At 49.4% G+C, this 17,094-nt stretch overlaps 1 protein-coding gene across 1 annotated transcript in view; it reads right to left on the reverse strand.

Annotated features, from left to right (window-relative positions):
• ITFG2 (integrin alpha FG-GAP repeat containing 2) overlaps positions 1 to 613 on the reverse strand; it is a 42,958-nt gene extending 42,345 nt beyond the window's left edge. Inside the window, exon 1 of the mRNA XM_032949416.2 lies at positions 205 to 613. The gene's annotated coding sequence lies outside the window, so the exon portion shown is untranslated. The remainder of the gene's footprint in view (positions 1 to 204) is intronic.
• Positions 614 to 17,094: the final 16,481 nt, after the last annotated feature.

Genomic DNA, 17,094 nt, shown 5'->3' on the forward strand with positions numbered 1-17,094 from the left:
CAATACCTGCAGTCAAAATGCAAACAAAAAACACACTATAATAATATATGCATTGTCATTGAAACTGATTGGTCCACACCAAGGGACGGCTTTCTTTTGAGCCTCGACCCAATTGGTGCTCGACCAGATGACGCCAAAAGGCGTACAACAAAGGAGGTGTTTAACGGCCGTAGATTAATTCACCTGGCACCCCGGTCATCTTACCAGAGGCAATAATCCCCACCGTCCGCTTAAGCAGCAGCAGCAGCAGCGTGAGCAGCAGCGTGCGGTACCCTCGTCGCCACGATCCTCGGCCCCGCGGGAGCGACTCGGCAGAGGCGGCCGCTGAAGCGGGCATCACGCATTTGTCGCCCCTAATTGCCTCGCTCGGCGTGCATTTGTCCGCGGCAGATGTTTAAAAAAAGAAAGCCACAGCCTCGCGAAGGATGCGGTAAACGGTCTAAAAATACGTATTTGTTGTCACATTAACGCTCGTGCGAAGTGCTCTAATAACCTCGTCGCCTATCGTGCGGGCTAGAGGCTGACACCTCGGCAGTGATGCACGCGTCATCTGGTTTTGGATCGGCGACGTTAGCCGGGCCGTGGCGATGGCTGCGCCGCTGCTGCACGTGGCTGCCTCCAGTGCAGCGCTGTGGAGGCAGCAGCGAGGGTTGGGTGGATCGCCGCACGCACGCACACACACACACGCTGTTGCTGTTGTTGTTGTTGTGAAACTCCCTCGTGGTCGTCGAGAAGTTACCGTACCCTGGCTCGCCAGGAGAAGGCGATGCAGCAAGTGGACTAGTTGCCATCCGTCTCCATCTGTACGAGGATCGAGCATTGCCCCCTCGCGCAAGGCGTGGGGTTTCTCTGGGTGCTCCGGTTTCCTCCTCCCCACTTGTTGTATAACAAACGCAACTCATCATTAATTGGCGGAACACTTCTTCAAATTAAAAACCCCCGTGTGGCAGGATGCTCCTGAAAAAGAGTCCTAAGTCTTTATATAATATATAAATAATATAAAATATTATTATCAAACATGAATATGTTAATCGTATGCTGAAAATTATGTTATCAATAATTATTGACGTATAATTAATAATTATTAATACATTATTAATATTTATATGTTTGCAGCTGGCTCCACCCGAGCGTGCGGTTCCTCCCCACAAGGGCAGTCCAGCGTGGCTCAACATTCCAGGCCAGGGTTTTTGTTCTCTTCTCAAACTGTGACCCATGCATCCCGTACACAGTCTCACGTTAACTTAATGATGCTAATCAGCAAGAGGTTGTTGCTTAATTCGCATGACGTCAGCGACGTCACTCCTTAACAGATTATAATCGGGAGAAGCGATCACAGATCGGCACGATGCAATTTAAACTTCATCTATTTGAAATATCTATCACTAATAATAATAATAATTTTCATTCCTTTGTCAATCTATTGCTGGATAAAGGCCCCATCCACCCATTTTGGTCACGGAAGGTTGCTTGACCATACTTCATCATGCCGGTCAGTGTGGGTTGGTGAAGTTCAAGGGTGGCGTGGTGGAGTGTGGGCAAGACCGGTCCAGATCTCGCTCGTCGCTGATGGCAGCTGCGGTCGGGCAATCAACGCGGGTCGCTGGGTTCACATCGCAGGGCACTAGCCAACTGCTCCACGACGCCTCGCCAATTTATAAGTGGAATTAAAGGGTAATCGTGCGGACGAGAAACCATTAAAAAGTGCCCAAAACTGGCGGGGTACGAACCGCTGCTTCAGACTGAGCCACAGCTCATCCTGCGCAAGGGCCTTTTTATTGTTGTTGTTGTTGTAGACGCATGCCCAGTGTATTCATAGAGACGGCGTGAATAATTGATTATGTGAATGCCACGGTTATCTCATATGTAAATCAAGAGAAACTCGTTTTTGTGCCGGATCCCTCAGCTAGAGTATCCTGCCAAGCCTGCAGGCGATGGATGGCCAGTCTCCGGTACGAATACGGTGTGCACAAGGTCCAAGCGAAGAACAGTAGTACACTAAAACTATAATATACTAAACACATTTTTCCTTATTTTACCAGGTAAGGCCCTTTGAGCTATGAAGCTTTTTTGTTTTATAAGCGACCTGACTATCACAAATGATAGCCCAATGAAGTGGCTTATCGTGTGAAAATGCATAACAGCCAAATATTCGAAACGTATGTTTCTAAATGTGGAGGGAAAAACCGGAGGACCCGGAGAAAAATCCACGCGACCATGGCATCAGGGTCTGGATCGAACCCACCACATATATCAGGCGAAGTAGTCAATATCTCACCACCGCGGCGCCCCTACATAGTGCAGGCAACTGAGCCAGTTGGGTTGTGGCCCAGAATTCAGAGCGCCGAGAGCCTGGGTTTCGAGTCCAGGCAGCCACCTGTGAATAGGTTGGGCTCCTCGAGTGTAGTGGGTTGATAGTCCCAGCCTGGTCACCAATTGCTGCTCACAAGAAAAGCCATCGCATTAAAAAAATCGATTCGTCACTTGATGCAGATTATTTCAGCTCTGAGAATTAGACGTATAAACGATGTCCCCCGAGTTGGGATAGAGAAACCGATAGCAGTGACTTCAGAAGCAGTTCTTTGATGGCATCTTCCAGGGGACAGCTGATTGCCACTGGGTGGAAGCAACGCGAGCTTGGGAGAGCTCAGAATTGACCTTGTCTTCATCTCATTACACCAACCGGGCAAGTGGATTTACATTCATTTATCGCTTAAATTCCACGGCATCTCTGAGCGCCTCACGGAGCACAAACGAGTAAAATTCACGGTCACCCTTGCAAATGAGGGAACATGTAAAGGGCGGTGCGATGAAGAAGCAAATAGCTGGAGAGAAAATGAGAAAGATTAAAGGACATCACAGACCCAGCAGGCACTGGCGTGGTGCTGGGTGGCATGGGCCCTGCTACAAGGAATTAAATGCGGTCCTATTTTCAATTTCCTCCAGAACGGCCACTGGGCCCCCGCGGTGCAGTTGCACCGCCTGTACACCCGACAGCTGACGCCATTGGACACAGACATGAACGACAACAGGCACGCACGTACACACGCGCGCACGTACACACGGGGGCAACAGGCAGCCAGCGAAAATCCCAGCATCCGCAGCACGGCGGGACAAGATTTTAACAAAGAGGAACAACAACACGTGGTGTGCCTTTGCATTATTGGCAGGACCCGTGACACCGTGGTTTTATTTTTCGCGTGTCCATTCATCCATAATGCCAGCATGCCCCCTACCTACCCTCCCACCCGTCCCACACACCCAACGCCTTAGGCACCTGTCCATGTCATCTGGGTCTAGCGGCGGCCTCTGCCCGGGCATGATATGATTTTTCTTTCGGTCCTGATGATTATGTTTTAATGAAAGTCGATGCGGTCACGCGCGAGAGCAGAAGCAAACGCAATTTAACCTCCGCGGACAAGTTTACGCTCCAATGTGGACAGCCGCAGCTCACGGCTTATCGTAGCAGGACAGCAACACTCCTTGGGGTGTTTTTTTTAATCAAAATCCTGCGCCTCAATCGTTTTAATTGCGCCCAGGACAAATTCTGATTAAAGCCAAGTGTTGCTGCTGGCAGCGGGCCACACAGAGACGGAAAGAGGAGAGAGGTAGAGAGAGAGAGGAGAGAGAGAGTAAGCGGTATCAAACCCCACATTGCCATCACAACAGCTCAGAATTGTATGTTTGGGGAAGAGGTGGAATGTTTTTGCAGAAAGAGTGCGGCGATTATTGAGAGCAGGGAGCGCTTCCACTGGCACGTGGTGCAAAGGGGGACGCGTGCCATGTTTGGAGGAAGAGATTGGTCGGTTACCGAGAGGAGCGTTCAGGTTGCGCGTAACGTTTGATTAATGGCCATTGCAGAGGCCTATATTCCCCTATAGGTAACAATAATCATCATCATTATCATAAAAATGCATGTTATTATATTAAATTAATATATTAATGTAATATATGCATATACTTACACGTTTGTCTCGCTTTATGCGGTAGATGCGTTACGAAAAGAGTGCACACAGCGAAATCGCGTGGCATGACCCGTGCAGTTACCCAACCCCACAGTGCACCGCACGGGACAGCTACCTGCTGAGTAGCACACACAGTACACACACATACAGTACACACACCGCGCACACACAGTACACACACTACACACATACAGTATACACAATACAAATACTACACAAACAGTACACAGAGTACATACACAACACAGTACGCACACTACACACACAATACACACACGGTATACACACAACACACGACACACAGAACGCACACAGTAAACACACGCCATATTGTCCCACGTCCGACCGCATATGATTGAATTCAAACCGCATATCGCGAATTCTGGGTAGAAATAGGTTTGCTGCGTCGGCGCGAAATTGCACAGAGCGAGGTAAACCTATGCAGTATATGGTATATATCCACAAGTTTTCTATTTCATCACTCAACGAAGCATCCGTTCAGAACTCTCGCAAAGGAGTGCAACGCTCGATCTTAGAGGAAGGTCCGCGGAAGCGGATACTGCAGAGCTACCTCTGAAGGCCCCCTTCAAGTCACCTTCGGTCCACGCAGTAGGGGACAGCACTTCCCCATTCCCTCCGCCGCCGGCGTCAATGTGCGTGCCGCGCGACAGTGAAATAAACATTTTAATTCTCAGAGATGAAATTCCGCCAAAAGTAACTGCAAAGGCAATTTAATCTGATGCGTTTAATTGAAGCCATTGCTGATTATTAACTTTCAATTGAGCGAACCGGTCGGGGGAGATGGTAATAACGATAACGATGATTAAATTGTGTTTGATAGAGTGCCCTTCATGCTCGCGAGAGGACATCCCCGAGGACATCCTCGCGGTGGGGGGCTGCCCCTGTGCGGCGACTTCAGTGGGCCACGCCTTGCGCAAGGGGGAGAGGGGGCAACGCTCTATCCCCGTACAGATGGATACGGGTGGCGACTTCGTCCACTCGCTAGACCGCTTTCCCCTGACGAGCCAGGGTACGGGCACCTCCTCGACGCTCGCGGGTCGGGAGTTTGTCAACATTTGTTTGTGGTGGTACGTTGGACTTCTTTCGCACCGTACGTTATCCAACCGTGCTAATCGGAGGTGCGAATTCGGCATTCGTCTGCCAGAACTGGGTGGATGGGTGGGTGGGGGAGGGGGCGGCAATGATCGCTGCTGTGAATAATCCAGTTTGAGTAACGTGCGGGTTGATTTTCCAACTTGGCATCTTAATCTGTCAAGGAACTGCAAAATAATTGTCGGCAGTGCCAGCTCACCGCCTGGCAGCCTTCCAGCTCGGTCTGAGTCTCCTACTCGGCGACTGTGAGATGCAATTTGCATGAACGACGACAACGCTATAAAAATGAATCATTAGATGTTTTATTCAGCGAAGAAAGTTCCCGCGCTTAAATCAAATGGCGCGTTATTAGTGTCCAGGAACATGTCTGTAAGCGGTGTCACTGCCCTTCTCGACGCACGTAAGCATGCGTGTTGAAGCTTCTTTCGCACCGTACGTTAGCCAACCGCCTATACCGATATGTGGACAACCGCGAGCCGCCTACACCTCAGTCAACCGCGAGTTTGACATCCACCATCTCCACAAAACCTCCAAACTCCCTCGCTCCACCTTCCCACGCACGTTCAGCCCCAGCGATGGAGTGCATGCGTGCGTGAGGAGTATACGCGTGGGGTGTGTCTGTCAACATTCAATTTGGCGTTTGCATGTTCACCACAGGTACCGTGTGTGGTTAATGCACACGCGATTCCTTGAAAAATTATTCTGTTTGGTGTTTTAATATCTTAACACCTGTTTTATTGCCAGGAAGGGTAAAACCTTTTGTTATATTTGGAGACTGACAAGAAAGGTCCCATATTGTAGCTGCTCACCCCGAGTTATAAATGTCCTGAGAGTGGCGTTGTCTTTGTGCTGTTCGCCTTTTGGCGTCCTCTGGTCGAAAGAAAGCTGTCTCTAATGTGGACCAATCAGTTTCAAAGACAATGCCTCATATTATCAGAGCACGTTCTTGTGTTCGTATGTTCACCACAGGTACCGTGTTTGGCTAATGCAGACAGGATTAAATCTTGACTTAAAGCGTTCGTGACTGCAGGAATTCATATGATTTGGGTCTTTCGGTAAAGTCACGTACAGTGAGGGAAAAAAGTATTTGATCCCCTGCTGATTTTGTACGTTTGCCCACTGACAGAGAAATTGTCAGTCTATAATTTTAATGGTAGGTTTATTTGAACTGTGAGAGACAGAATAACAATAAAAAAATCCAGAAAAACGCATGTCAAAAATTTTATAAATTGATTTGCATTTTAATGAGGGAAATAAGTATTTGACCCCTCTGCAAAACATTACTTAGTACTTGGTGGCAAAACCCTTGTTGGCAATCACAGAGGTCAGACGTTTCTTGTAGTTGGCCACCAGGTTTGCACACATCTCAGGAGGGATTTTGTCCCACTCCTCTTTGCAGATCTTCTCCAAGTCATTAAGGTTTCGAGGCTGACGTTTGGAAACTCGAACCTTCAGCTCCCTCCACAGATTTTCTATGGGATTAAGGTCTAGAGACTGGCTAGGCTACTCCAGGACCTTAATGTGCTTCTTCTTAAGCCACTCCTTTGTTGCCTTGGCCGTGTGTTTTGGGTCATTGTCATGCTGGAATACCCATCCACGACCCATTTTCAATGCCCTGGCTGAGGGAAGGAGGTTCTCACCCAAGATTTGACGGTACATGGCCCCGTCCATCGTCCCTTTGATGCGGTGAAGTTGTCCTGTCCCCTTAGCAGAAAATACCCCCAAAGCATAATGTTTCCACCTCCATGTTTGACGGTGGGGATGGTGTTCTTGGGGTCATAGGCAGCATTCCTCCTCCTCCAAACACGGCGAGTTGAGTTGATACCAAAGAGCTCCATTTTGGTATCATCTGACCACAACACTTTCACCCAGTTGTCCTCTGAATCATTCAGATTTTCATTGGCAAACTTCAGACGGGCATGTATGTGTGCTTTCTTGAGCAGGGGGACCTTGCGGGCGTGGCAGGATTTCAGTCCTTCACGGCGTAGTGTGTTATCAATTGTTTTCTTAGTGACTATGGTCCCAGCTGCCTTGAGATCATTGACAAGATCCTTCCCGTATAGTTCTGGGCTAATTCCTCACCGTTCTCATGATCATTGGAACTCCACGAGGTGAGATCTTGCATGGAGCCCCAGGCCGAGGAAGATTGACAGTTATTTTGTGTTTCTTCCATTTGCGAATAATCGCACCATCTGTTGTCACCTTCTCACCAAGCTGCTTGGCAATGGTCTTGTAGCCCATTCCAGCCTTGTGTAGGTCTACAATCATGTCCCTGACATCCTTGGAGAGCTCTTTGGTCTTGGCCATAGTGGAGAGTTTGGAATCTGATTAATTGATTGCTTCTGTGGACAGGTGTCTTTTAAACAGGTAACAACCTGAGATTAGGAGCACTCCTTTTAAGAGTGTGCTCCTAATCTCAGCTCGTTACCTGTATAAAAGACACCTGAGAGCCAGAAATCTTTCTGATTGAGAGGGGGTCAAATACTTATTTCCCTCATTAAAATGCAAATCAATTTATAACATTTTTGACATGCGTTTTTCTGGATTTTCTTGTTGTTATTCTGTCTCTCACTGTCCAAATAAACCTACCATTAAAGTTATAGACTGATCATTTATTTTGTCAGTGTGAAAACGTACAAAATAAGCAGGGGATCAAATACTTTTTTCCCTCACTGTAGATAGGTTCAAAGAGAGAGTTTTCAGGAAAACGACCGCTTGTGTTGCGATCGAAACGTCGTGGTTCTTAATTCATTATTTTGTTTGAAGCAATCTACGTGACTTAACCGAAATACCCAAATAATATGCAGACAGATTTCCTTGAAAATGGATTCTGTTTGGTGTTTAAAAATTTGAACACCTATATTATTGGATCTTTCGGTAAAGTCACGTAGAAGGGAAACAATAAAATAATAAAAATATAAAACAATCAAATTCTCACGACGTTTCGACTACAACACAAGCAATCATCATCAGGTGTGAAAACCACAGCAAGAAAATTTGAAAAAAGTGGCGTTTTTTTTAAAATTTCTTGCTGTGGTTTTCACACCTGATGATGATTGCTTGTGTTGCAGTCGAAACGTCGTGAGAATTTTATTGTTTTATATTTTTATTATTTTATTGTTTCCCTTCTACGTGACTTTACCAAAAGAACCAAGAATATGAATCCCTGCAGTCACGAAAGCTTTAAATCAAAATTTTAACACCTGTTTTATTGCCAGAAAGGGTAAAACCTATTACTATATTCCAGCCCTCTCGATCCCTGAACTCCACCCTGCTCCTCCTCCGTCTCACTGTCACAGCCTCGTGGCGAGATGAGGCTTGCGGTGCAGGAGGAATGTGCTCATGCACGATGCAGGCAGGGCCCGAACAAGTGGATCTCGCGATGAGGGGGAGTTCATGGCGCGCCTCGTGAACTCACTCACACACTCAAAGACAAATATCCCCCGTGTAGCCTAAAGAGACTGTTGGTGCAAGTGCTGTTAGCGAACATCTATGAAGGCCTGCACGGCACACGAGGGGGTGGGTGGACAGCACCACGCATAGCCGCCTTTGTCTCCACAGTGGCGATGTTTGTTCACCACACCAGGTATTCATTTGAGGCTGAGTCGACCTAGGAAATGGCTAGGACCGGTTCAGATGGTCGTCACTGGTGTTGACCTTGAGCGGGAATCGAACCCCGGTGGCAGGGTTTCGTAGTGCAGCGTGCTAACCGCTACACTACCGCTGGGACTACGCACACTCACTCTCATAGAGGCAGGCAGAGATCTCGGGGGACTCCCCAAGGGAGCTCGCTTGTGTGGTGTGGTGGAGGCAGTCCTGAAATGTAAAGCTGTTTAAATGAGGGCCTACATACATAATAGCAACGGTACACATTCAATGGATGTTCTATGGTTATAAATATATCAGTAAAATACCAACAATCCCGGGCCTCAAAGGGGTACGGGGCAATTACCCCCATAGCCCCCCTCCTCCCTCCTGCTCCCCCCCGACCCCCACCTTCCCCCGGCCCCCACCTCCCCCCGGCCCCCACCTTGTTATCCATCGCTGAACAGCGATGCGCACTCGCTCCATTTCTGGGGGCCCCACCCGGGGGCATTGAAACGAACGCCATCCATCTGGGCGAATCGCTCGCAAAGCGCAGCGCCGCTCTTTCCTTCTTCTCGCGTCTTTTTTTGTCTTCCGTCGGCTCGTGGGGAACAATGGGACTCCGTCTTTGTCCTCCAGCCACTTTGTTCCTTCAGTCATCATCGGTTGGGCTCTTATTAGAGACAATAAGAGCCCAACTGATGTTTACGTTAAATTAATTATTTGGCGATGCCGCATTATGTTAAGTGTTGTGGTTATCCGTTAATGTGGCCTATGCTGTAATGCCCCCATTGTGGAATTGACTGCATGTAATTCTGTCGTCATCATCATAATCATCATCGGTATCTGTCAGGATCAATCCACTGCTGGATAAAGGCCGTCCCAAGCCGTCGTCACCTCTCACACGATCCTGCGATCCACCCAGCACCTGCAGACGAGCTGATTTCATCGCTCCATTTCCATCGGTGGACGCCCTGTCGAACGCGTTCCATTCCTTGACCACCTGCATGTCATTATTTTTTTACCTCCATCCATCGTCATCATCTTCATCACTTTGGCAATCATCATCATCATCCCTTCAAGTTTTATGTCCTACTCAAGCCTACCAACCTTCTTCAGTTCGACTTTCCCCGTTACCGTGCACGTGTGTGTGTGTGTGTGCTCTCTAATCCACGTGTTCCCCTGTCTGCCTCTAAATGTATTTGCAAACGTTCACCTCTCCGTGCCTATTTGTGCTCCATGCTGTTTGTTTTGTTAATCGCCATGCTGTCGTCATACCTGCATGACATTCATTACCAGATTCATCCAACCCCCATTCATTGTCTCACTCTGATTAGTTTTTCGTCTGCCGGAGTATTTAAAAAAAAAACAATTATCACGGTTACTGAGCACAAGGCCCAAACGCGAAAAATGCCAAGCGGCCGGCAACAAACATCATTGTCAAAGTCGTAATCGACAAGAGTCTAACACATTTCTTAAACTGAGCAAGGCTGTAAGACCTTGGGGAAAGAGACGACGACGGCAGGAGAGAATTCCACAGTGGGTCAGTGCGAGGGAAGAAGCACAGAGAGTGGCTGAGTGACCTGCAGTGTTGTGAGTGGGTGAGTGAATGAGCGAGTGGATGAGCAAGTGGGTGAGTGAGTTAGCGAGTGAATGGGTGAGTTATGGTGTGCTGATGTGACATGCAGCTTGGTGGTTGAACGCGGTGTGATGGACGAGACGAAACAGTGAGTGTCTGATAGATCGAGACCTCAAGACGGGGTGGAGGAATCAACGAGTCCACGGGAACAGTCCCCCTGGAGTAGAGCCGTGGTAGCATAGCCTACGGGTCGCTACGAAGGTTGTGGAATCTTGCCAAGTCAAATACATTGTTATATTGTTTACACACGTAGTCCCCTTCTGGCACAAGTCTGCAGCTCAAAGGGTCATCGCATAAATAAATAATAAAACTTGATTCATAGATTGTGCGCGATGCCCCTTTCCAAAGCGCTGATCATTGCGCTCCGCTCTCCCAATTGTGTCCGGGGCCATCTATCAAAAGAGGGAGCGGGCGCGTGAATGTTCCACGCGTAGGCATCGTTTTTCTTTATTGGGCGTTTAATCAACGGCTGGCGGTGAGGGGGTGGGGGCAGAAGGGGGAGGCGCAAGCAGCAGGCGAACTTCTCTCGCTCGGTCACTCGCCCCGGCGCTAATTTGCAATTTGAAATTCCGTCGCGCGTGTAGCCGGGCTACGGATGACATTCCAATTAGGCGCGTTGCGAAAGCCGGCCGGAAATCGAATCCTCGTGGTGGTGGTGGCCAGCTGCACGAGACGATCACAGCTGTGATCGCCGATCCGTAGAGAGACGGCGCGATTTTATTAATTGCTGTCTTTGCACGAGAGGCGCTGAGGCGGGCGGTGGGGGGGGTGGGAGCTGTTCGGAGAGAGATTTCGATGCAGTCAGAGGGCAGCGGCGCCGGCAGCGGCGGCTCCGCTGTTTTCCGGACGCAGCGGGGCCCAAAGCGCCATGGTTATATTGTAGACCACGTGGGATGTAACTACTTATTCATTCATTTAATAAATTCTCTCTCTCTCTCTAGGTCTCTTTTTTTCCCCACCCAGAAAGATATCCGGATACAATTTCAATCTCACGACCCATTTTAAGTGGCGATAATCGATTACGTGGATATTGCAATTGAGAGAAATATGCCGGATATTCTTCTTCGTCGAGACCATGACGCCTGAACACACACTCGGCCACTCTCACGGGATCATCAGTGTCCGCTGTGTGCGCCGACGCCGCGCGTATCGTAACGGCGAGCGCGGTATTAATCAGCGCGGACGCTGGAAGTCGAACCGTGACCGTCAGCAAACGAAGCGGCGAGGGTTGCTGTCGCGAGGTCGCGAGGCTGCGTCGCAGCTCCAAATGAGAAGTCATCGCGGGACCCGTTCGGGGTCGCCAGACGCCAGATGAGAGTTGCAGTCTTGTTAACTCCTGCAAGGCCATGCCGATTGATGAATGGGACTGCTGCACTCCTAACTTGTTATCCGCCGGAAACCCGATACGTTGGTTGGCCACAATTAGCTCGAACGTGTCCAAGAGATGAGTGTGACAAGATAGGCATCGTAATAAGAAGCGGAATGCCCCCGATTTTACCCAGGAAAAATTCACCTAGACTCAAGTTTTTTTTTTGTTTGCCAGGAGGTGCTAGCCACATTGCGATGTTTGGAACGATTCCGCTGATGAGATTTCGGCTTCGTGTGGGGGCGGAAACCGGAGCACGCGGGAGAAACCCTCCCACGCGAGCGGAAACTCACTCAAAACACCGCACAGATAGATTCAAGAATATATTTTCGTACGACCATATGAGCGGTATATGCGGATATTCCACAGATATGCGATAGGTAGGTCACGTGTGATGGGGTATTCCCACCTTTTGCAAGGCGTCTGGCCCACGTGGAAGAGTAGGCCAAATACCTGCTTGTCTAAAGGGCCTGTCTCGAGCTCCCTCTAGCGGGTCCCTTCTGCCGGCAGTGGCTTAAGCAAGAAATTGCCGGGCAGCGCCTTTATCCTTTGCTACTATATGGCCACCTTACAGCCGAAGCCTTTAACACAAAATATTCCCAGTAAGTCTCCGATTCCAAACACCTTCAGTTCTCACTCGGTATTATCCGCAAATCTGCAAGGCTGCCTTCGAGTTATGGATTACGGGCGTAAGGCGCTACCACTAGAGTATAAAGTACGCCTATCCATAAGATATCAACGTATACATATTTAAATCCTATATTATTGTACCCTATATTCCAATAATTCCACGAGGTTAGAGCAAGTATCACGAGGCACAGAATGAGGCGAGATGGATGTGGCGTGCCAACATAATTCCCGGGACAGCGATCCAGACGATTCCGGCCTGAGACAAAGCACCGCTAGCAAGCATCGCGAACAGACCTCGACCCTCGTCTGAACCCCTCCACGCGCGACAGCCGCGCTCGGCAGCCCGTCAGCACTCGCACCGTGCTGGCTTCACGACCTAGGGCACGCGGACCCACGCTGCCAGCTCACAATCACTCAGCAATCGACGCTCGGCCGCGTCACGCATCGATGAGGAATCTCGACGACGTCGGTCATCCCCCCGCGTCAGCTGCTGCCTGACCTGTCCGTCGCGTGCGCGGCTCCCTCCCTCCCTTCCCTCTCCCCTCCGGGGGCCTCATCATTCCTCACTGCCGGGCGACGCGGGGCAGATTTAAACAGCGCTCGCTCGAACTTAATAGAATCCCCGACGGCGGGGAGGCCGGGGTGGGGGGGATGAGGGTGGGGGCTGGGGGGGGGGGGCTGCTGCACTCACCTTGTTGAGAAACGACCGCGGAGTAATGACTCGGGGACTGCACCATCACAGATTTGGGCTTCTCAAGAGCACGGAACGCGCGTCTGTTGGCGTGTGTGTTATCAAAGACGAATCCACGGCGCGGCAGTGGATTTGGCGCGCTGACGGTAAGCTCTGCCTGCTGCTGCTGCTGCTACAGCGATGGTAATAGGCCGCCGGTTCCACTCCATCTCCCAGAGCGGCATTTGAATCGATGGGGGTGGTGGGTGGGAGGGGAGTTTATTAAATCCCCACCCTCACCGTCTCTGGTGGCCACCCAGCAAGGGAAATGGGTTCACCAAGAGTAGCGTGACGAGCTTGCGGCAGGCAGGGGGGTGCCTTGGACTCCACTGGTGGCCAAAGCCACGAGTTGGGCCCCCTTTGACACGCACCACGAGATTTGTTTTCAACAAGTGTCAAAGAACAACAACAACGACACTTATGTAATGACGTTGATTAGGCAAGAAGAGCCGCGATCTGTGATAGCTTTGGTGCGACCGTGCGAGACAAATGACATATTGGGGCCTCACCTGACCAACTGGCGCACCCTGAGCTGATAATGTCGTCACTACGCCACTGGTTCACCACATTCAGTAGATTGTCAGGTCGTGTGTGGTGGGGTAAAGTGTGGCTACTCCCACTTCATACAAGAGGGCCAACGTGAAAGAGCAGGTCAAAGCTCCCTCTACTGGCGAGCCTTCGGCGGCAGTGGCGTAAGCGAGCTATTGCAGGGCTGCGCATTCGTGTTTTTGTTACCCTGTGCATAGTACATCGAGACGTGTCCGTATCCACCTTTGAGAGATACAGAATTAAAGAAAGGTCTGGGTCGCATTTTCTATTATTATATAAAAAGGGGGGGGTCATCTTAGACCACTCACTGCTAACCCCTTTCTCGCTCCAAGGGGGGTGTAGGGGTGTGTGTGGGGGGGAGTCGTCCCACCAGTCCATCCCATGCAGGCATGAGAACACGCGTGGCTGTCTGGGCGGTGAGTAGGGGGACAGCGGCGCTCGCTCGGTGGTGCCCGGCGAGGCCTGGCCCCGTGGTGGTGGCGGCGTTGCCACGTGGGAGGCTCTGTGATCACGGAGCGGGTGCCCGGGGCTTGCTGTGGAGGCGGTGGAGGTGGCTTGATGCCGCTTCGCTCACGTCCCACGCAATAACAACAACAGCAGCAGCAACGCGTCGCGTCACAAAATCCAGCGCGTCCTTTCATCAGTGCGTTTTTACATATTTCGACCTCTTTCATCGCTTCTCTTCATTAAACGAGAGACAAAGCGAAGATTTTCAATCGCGCCGGTGCTTGAAAGCGCATTTGCTGATCAGAAGCATTGCAAACAAAACATCACGTACCGAAATATCCCTTTGGATTTCCGTTTATTTGCCTGTTTGGTAAATCATCGCCCCCCCTTCCGCCCGGTAAAAAAATGCCCTCATTAGCAGCTGCTAACGTGCGTAAGTTGGACCGGTTTATTTTGACAAAGCGAGCGCATCCATTTAATAATTAATTCATTCGTTCGCCTGTAAATACAAACGGAGATCTGTCAGCATGTGTAAGCTACAAAGCACGTCTTGCGGCACGCGCGACGCAGACGCGTTACCACCGCGGTGCAAAACGACTTTTCAATTCTCATGCAGCAGCTCAAATCAAGAGGCGTCCTGAAAGAAAGAAAAAAAAACACACCAACTTGATAAAAACTCACACAAGAACATTGTCCAGAGAGTGGCCTCTCGGTGAGAGGAGGTAGAATAAATGGATGAAAAAAAGTTAATTACTTTTAAAGTTAATAAAAAGAGTAATTTTCCGTGTCTGTGTTTGTCTCTCTCTCTGTATGTGTCTCTCTCCGAGCTTGCATTTACATACAGTTCTCACCTGATGACGGTTGCTTGTATTGCAATCGAAACGTCGTAATCTATTTTTTATTTTATTTTTTATTTCTGCATGACTTTACCGAAAGAACCAAAGAGTAATTCAGGCAGTCACGAAAGCTTAAAATCTAGATTAAAAAGTTAATTGTTAAGTTCGTTTTACGGCCATCTGCAAAAAAACTGATGAATCTCAGAAGCTGCTTTCCACAGAGGTAGACGTTAGGGGAGAACGGGCGGATGTAGCGGATGAAACATGGAACTGTTATTCTTTGGTTCTTTCGGTAAAGTCACGTAGATATAATAATAAATATAAAGTGAATAAAAATAATAAAAAAATACTAAAAAGACACTAATGTAGACTGTAGCCTGGTGCTTAATCGGAGTGAGTGTACTGGCAATCTAAGTCAAAATTTAATGATTAACCTCATTGTTGCGGGTGACCATCTGTGGAGACGTAATAACAAATCTAAAGGCGCAGCCCTGCAATGACTTGCGCGCAGCACTGCTGTCTGACCGGCCTCCACCAGAGGGAGGCCTTCTTGAGAGCAATAGAGGCGGCTCTGCGGGCTGTTGGGGGCTCTCTGGAGAGAGTTTGAGAGCTCCTGCCCGGCGGTGTTTGGCCTTATTTTCCAAGCTGGCCAAACGTCTTGGAAGAAGTGGGAGTCAGCCGCACTTTACAATAAAAACAAACATCTATCAAAAGTGGATGATAAAGTGATTCAATTAAGCGAGAGTTGATTTTCCTTTTATAAACTGTCAAATTTCTGCAAGATACCCATTAAATCATACCCGCGTAATGTATTGTAGAGTAACAAAAAAAAGCAACACTTTGCGCGATATTAAATTAATTCAATGATATTCTTGCGAATGATGGCAACGAAATGTTTCGGAGTTAAATGCCAATGCCGAGGTCCTGCTACTGCTGGCCACGACGAGAGGGCTTCAGCAGAGAGAGAGAGAGAGTTCGTGCCGTGTCGTTCACTGTGCGGTCCGTAGTGTGGGTGGCATGGCCACAATCGCACGACTCCTGTGGCGTTTGTCTTTAATTTTCCATTCATGAAGGAGATCTGCACATTGACCTGTCGTCGATGTTCTGATTGCGTTCATGGTTACACCAGCATCTATGATGAGGAATATCAACGCCAGGAGTAGGTGCGATGATGATGATGATGTTTGGGTCTCGATTGAGGTGTTTATTATTCTGGACGTCCACGTTGTTCCACTCTTCTCGCACAGCAGCAGCATTTCTCCGGATCTGGGTGGCGAGATTATAGGCTGGGTGAAAGCAGCAGCAGCAGCGCGATCCCAGAAGGTGGATCGGGACTCGAGTTGGCGGCAGCGAGGTGACATTGACGAGGTCTTTGTTGTTGATGATGATGATGGTAGTTGTTGGCATTCAATAAACGCACCAAGAGCGTCCATTGATGTCCCCTAAACTGGCAGGCGGGGGGGGGGGGGCGAGGGGGCCCTGCCGCTCGCTGGGCCCACTCTCACTCTCTCTCGCTCTCTCTCAAACGCGATTACCGCACGAGGCTGAAGCCGCTCGTCCCTGCCAGTGTGGTGTGTACCAGCCACGAGGAAGAAATGTGCCGGAACGCCTCAAAGAGCTTCCGGCGGTGGGAAGTGTGGGGTGAGGTGCGGGGGGGTTAGGACAGAAAATACAATTTATTTTAAGTAGGTTGGTTTCTACTTCGCAAGCCTTTCACATTTGAGCGGTTACTCCAAATACGCTTCACGTTTATTTCGTGTAACCCGGTAAGAATTCAAGAGCCCAGGATTTTGCAAGGATGACCGGGGGCATTAGTCTGCCAGTAGGTGGCGATGATTGCTGCTTGCTGTCCTGTGTGTGTGTAATCCCAATTTAGTAATTTGTGGTGTGAATTTTTTTAAAAGTGCACCCTGACTCCGGCAACACGATTGGCTTACTCCTGCGAGTGACGTGACGGGAGAGTGAACGTGCACTGTGAGTGACGGAGACGGGCGCTTAGCATCATTATTGCGGGTCTTGGACAACGCAGGAATAACCAGGGCGGCCTGCCAGATATCGAGCCGCGAACCTCTGCAACAAGCGGTGAACGTGCTCCCACTGGACCCACCGTGTCACCGCCCCGGGTTTACAGAATACAGTATCTAACGTCTAACTAACAATGCTTATAACTATTTTATTGACCAGGTAAAAGCCAATTGAGCTATGAGCTCTTTGTCAGAAGCGACCTGGCCTAT

This window comes from Petromyzon marinus, chromosome 7, assembly GCF_048934315.1.
Source record: "Petromyzon marinus isolate PM22_M1 ecotype Great Lakes invasive population chromosome 7, UKy_Petmar_22M1.pri1.0, whole genome shotgun sequence".
NCBI lineage: Eukaryota > Metazoa > Chordata > Hyperoartia > Petromyzontiformes > Petromyzontidae > Petromyzon > Petromyzon marinus.